Source organism: Zootoca vivipara, chromosome 14 (genome assembly GCF_965207765.1).
Source record: "Zootoca vivipara chromosome 14, rZooViv2.hap1.1, whole genome shotgun sequence".
In the NCBI taxonomy this organism is placed as follows: Eukaryota; Metazoa; Chordata; class Lepidosauria; order Squamata; family Lacertidae; genus Zootoca; species Zootoca vivipara.
The window spans coordinates 36,838,748-36,843,958 of NC_142597.1; the positions used below are offsets into that span (position 1 = coordinate 36,838,748).

General features: G+C 45.2%; 1 long non-coding RNA gene across 1 annotated transcript; it reads left to right on the forward strand.

The window, feature by feature from the left end:
- Positions 1-496: 496 nt before the first annotated feature.
- On the forward strand, positions 497-5,000 carry LOC148683571 (uncharacterized). The gene is made up of 3 exons (XR_015947010.1): positions 497-623; positions 1,729-3,421; positions 4,690-5,000. It is a non-coding gene; the product is annotated as an uncharacterized LOC148683571 (long non-coding RNA).
- The last annotated feature ends 211 nt before the right edge of the window (positions 5,001-5,211 follow it).

Genomic DNA, 5,211 nt, shown 5'->3' on the forward strand with positions numbered 1-5,211 from the left:
CCCGATGTACTATTTCTGGGTTAGCAGAGTCTGTAACCTGAAGGATCTGTAACCTGAAGCGTCTGTAACCTGAAGGGTCTGTAACCCGAGGTACCACTGTAAGGCTTCCATTGTTACTAAGGAGTGGGTTTCTCTAAGGCAAGTTTCCTTGAGAAGGGGAGGGACTAGTAGAGATGGATGGCAGGGGAAAGTCAGGCGTGATTTCTGTTGTTTGGGCATCAGTTGTGGTTGTTTTTTTGTTTTCAAGAGCAGAAAATACAGATTCCCCCCCTCTCTCTGCCTGAGAGATCTTGGGAAGCCCAAATTAGCTATGAATTGAGCCAGGGGAATTTACTGTTTGCTGTTAGGAAAATGTCTTATCAATGGATCTTATGTTTGTTTTTTGATTGGTTGGTTGATACATAAACAAGTCATTGGCTATGGGCTATCCAAAGCACCAGCCTTTCCATATAAGGAAGTGTGTGTCTTCTCCCATGTCCCTGTGCTCCATAGGTGTTTGGAGAAGCTTTGGATGGTCCTGACATGACTTCTGTCCTTGTGAAAAGCTAGGACGTATAGAGTGAATCCTGCGAAGAGTGAATAAAACTTCCAACACAACAGCTCCTAGAATTAGATCAGACCATGTAAGGAACCGCTATATTTTCAATCTTTAGCATATTCCCCAACAGCCACCAACACATGAAGTTCATAACCAAGATCTATTGGTCTGTAAGTGTAAGTCAGTGGAGACTGTGTCTTACTGCATCACATGGTGAAATCACTGAATTGCAGGTGGAAGCTTCTCAGTGAAGTACCCTCAGATTCCAGCTACTCAAGTTGGCCATTGGCTTCCTCAAGAGCAAGAAAGGGTATAAGGGGCTTCCTTTACCATCCGAGCCTGCTTGAGCTCAGGTGCATTCCTGTATCCTTGAATGGCTTTCATTCTGGACTTTCGGCTCGCTTCTTAACTTACTCTCCTTATTTGTTCTTTGGGTCTCACTTTCTATCCTGACATCTGGCTTTGAGCATGGCTCCTGGTTCTCAGCCCTTGGCTCACCATGAACTACTATCCAACGTTCGGTCCTGATCATGCCCTTTATTTGCACCCAGTATTTATGCTCCCAGCAATCTTCATCCGAGCAATATATTTTCAAATGAACACAAAGCGCTTCCACTGGCTTCCTAGAGCAATTGCTGTTGAATTTGCTGAAATATTCAATTAGTTCCATCCCAAGAACTTCTAATCAATATGGCATTGTTGCTGTGGAGTAACATAATCACAGCAATTATTAGGATAATTCTATCCTCAAGTTGTTGACATTCACAGCTGGCAGCATATATTTAATTAATGCTTGAAATATTATTCCAATACTTGTTATTCTGCTTTCCCATTTATTTTATCTCTGTCTTGTTTCCATGGCATACAAAAAGAAAGAAAGAGGTCTGACCAGTATTGCTTTGGATTTCATCAAAGCACACACCTGCATTGGTCACTCACACTGGTATACAGGGCTACAAAAAGAGAGGCAAATAAATGGAAGAAGAAGAAGAAGAAGAAGAAGAAGAAGAAGAAGAAGAAGAAGAAGAAGAAGAAGAAGAAGAAGAAGAAGAAGAAGAAGAAGAAGAGGAGGAGGAGGAGGAGGAGGAGGAGGAGGAGGAGGAGGAGTTTGGATTTGATATCCCGCTTTATCACTACCCGAAGGAGTCTCAAAGCAGCTAACAATCTCCTTTTCCCTTCCTCCCCCACAGCAAACACTCTGTGAGGTGAGTGAGGCTGAGAGACTTCAGAGAAGTGTGACTAGACCAAGGTCACCCAGCAGCTGCATGTGGAGGAGCAGGGAAGCGAACCCGGTTCCCCAGATTACAAGTCTACCGCTCTTAATCACTACACCACACTGGAAGTGTAATCTGCTTCAGTCTACCTATGCCTCAAATTCCAGACATTATCCTTGTTAAACTAGGAATTCAGGAGGAAAGGGAGACAGTGCTAAAACCATGGAACGGGGAAGAAACAGAACTGGAAGAGTGAGCTCATATTTAATTGAAGCTCTGGAATTAAAACATTTTCTATGTCAGGGCTGGGGGCTTCCTCTCTTCATAATAATCACCATGGGAGCCTTTATAGCCTTTATTTACAGTATTTACAACGGGTCATTAGCACATTGTTATCATCCATCAGAATCACTCAGTTCAGATCTCTGCTGAGGCCTGCGCTTGCCCCTCCAGAAATGCAGGAAATGATGAGGTTTCCCTAACCCTTGTTGCTCCTGTGAAATTCCTGGCTCTCTAGCCTTTCCAGCCTTTTCCTAGGCTTATTCCAACAGCTCTGTCCTCATTAGCTCCCTCCCCCTCGGACACATCGTCCTCTTGTTCCACTCCCAGGTCCCACCCTCCTTTTAGGGAACTTGAAAACAGTGGCTCGTCCCTGACATTCTAGGTCTGAAGTGCATTGACTTCAGGCTCAGATTAAGACCTAAACACATCCTTTTATGTGTGCCTTAGAATGCTATGGTCCATGGGGTCACGAAGAGTCGGACACAACTAAACGACTAAACAACAACAGAATGCAACATCCTCTTCTTTCCCTTTCTTGTGGATTACATGCCCTTCCCTGTTTGTGGATGCATATTAATTTTGCATCTCCTCCCTGTTTTTTTCAGAGGGGCTGTGCTGTTCAGATCTACAGCCAGAAGCCCTTAGGCCCTAATTAACATTGGAAACCTAACAAGCCAGCAATTATTAACTTGCTGTCTTGATTCCGACGTTGTGTGTCTTTGTGGATAGAAAATTGGCACATCAGGACTCTAGAATGAGGGGTATCCTTTCACCAGGAATGGAGAACCTGAAGTTCTCCAATTGCTGTATGCTGCTGAGCTCCTACTGTCATCAACCCCAGACAGCATGGCAATGGTCTAGGTTGGTGGGAGCTATAGGCAAATGAAAACTGGGTGGTCCTTGTTCCTCGTCACTGACTTTTATATGATCCCCAATAGCCACAAGTTTCTTGTAACTACATCTGTGGATATCAGAGATTTCTGGCAAAAACAGAAGCAGGAGTTCATTCATCTGTCTCCTGTCTGGAATGAAAATCAACTGGATTTCTTTGTTCTTGTTGATTTCAGTCCACAAACAATGTGTAAACGGTTACTTTCCCACACCTTTGTGCTGTGTTTCCTTTGCACTGAAATGAATGGGGTGGAATTACATTATGGCAATGCAATTTACGTACTGAATTACATAAAGGGCAGGACGGGGAGGTTAATAGCATAGGTTTTGGTGGAAGATTAACCACAGCAGAATGGAAACATTTCCACATGCGATGAACGTAGGGCAGAATGGCAAGTCATTCCTGCTTGTATCCCATGATAATTATTTGGGTAATTGCATTGAAAATCCCTGAGAGGATACGGGGACAGGGACAGACCAGACACAGTTCTATCAGGTCTGTAGAAAAAATGCATTTCCCCCCCCCCACAGCTCTCTGTCCTTCTTGTCCCTTGCCCTTGTTCTCCCCTGAAACGGCTCCCCTCTTTGCTATCACCCTTCCTGGTAGCAGGCCTGCCCACACAACAGCCCAAATTTAAATCCACCAACCCAGCTAGATGGTGCAATTCAGCCAGGGAGTGGAATGGCAGGTGTTGCTGGGAGCACTGGCAGAGGAATGGGGGGTCAGGGGAGCGCACCCCCCCGCACCACCGGGGAGGGCCTACCATTGCAGCCGCACCCCCCCATACACTTGTCGCACACCTTCCCACCGCGCCAGGCCCCACGCCCCCACGGGCAGCATGCCACGCCCCTAGGAACGTGTGCCAGCCATGGCCATGCCTGCTCTCCTGCCAGAGCCTGCCAGAGCATGCAGCTTCGCCTCTGGATGGGAGCTGCTGAATCCAGGCCTCAGGGCTTCTGTTCTGAGAGAAAACATGCAAGCTTAGGAGCCCCACTAGGAAGCAAGCCGCTGGGGGTCTTGGTCTGTTCCTGGGGTCCTCCCTCTCTCACAGAGGGGTACCGTGCAATGAGACACCACCAGTCCTTTCCCATGCCCGCAACACTGTTTGGGATGGGATTCCAAACAGGACCGAAGACGAAGAGATGTGCATGCTGGATTTTCAGACTCATGTGCAGGTCTTTTAGAGGCCCTAAGCACTTGAAATGTTTTAGTGCCCCCATATATATCTAATTCAAAAGATAAACAATAAGAAACTGTGCATCATTCATCTCTGTTATTACTATTTTATTATTACTGTGTTATTAGCATTGTATGTGTATATATATTTGGTTTTTTTTTCATTTAGTGTGGGAGCCTTTTTTGTGGAACCTGGTTCAGATACATCATATGGTCCATGGTAAATCCAGCAATGGAAAATTTCTGTGTTGCTCCCCTTCCTTCGATGTACATACCTATTTTCTTAATGGTTAATCCAGCCCTGCTCATGTGCCATGAAAACTTGGCCTGGGGTACTGTGAACCTCGACTTGAGGAAAGGAGGGCATTATTTGTTTCTCTGCCTCCGACAACAAAAGTGGTGTTTCAGGCGGTCTCCATGGGGCTCCGAGCAGGTCTTTTTGTTGAGAATGGCCAAACCTCCACCATTTATCAGTTTTTTTAAAAAATAAACATTGTTGCACATTATTCCTTTAATCGTCTACAGATGCACAGGAACACTTCAATAGGGATATTCCCTTTACGCTTTTTGAATTTCTCTTTCAATAGCCCAATTAGCTCAAATGGGACTGAAGCTCATTCCAGCTGTGGCTCCTAGGAGGATGTTAGGAAATGCAGGCTAGATTTCAAGATGGAAATTGACAAATGCATCGTGCGAAATGTTAACACAATCTTCTTGTAAACTCCTTGGGTAAGAAGATTATCTCCCGGAAACTCGGAAGGAGCCAGCCTCCCTGACGGCTGATGCTAAGACATGTATGCTGTAAAAAAAATAAAAATAAAAAAATGACTGCCTAGCTGGCAGGAAAAAAATAATGTTGTTGCCATGGTGTTCAGCACTATAGTCATTCCATTAGGTTTCCGAGCTGCGTATTTGTGAACATGTGAAGAGGAACACATATTGAGAAAGAAGAAGAAGAGTTTGGATTTGATATCCCACTTTATCAATACCCTAAAGGTAAAGGTAAAGGGACCCCTGACCATTAGGTCCAGTCGTGACCGACTCTGGGGTTGCGCGCTCATCTCGTATTATTGGCTGAGGGAGCTGGCGTATAGCTTCCAGGTCATGTG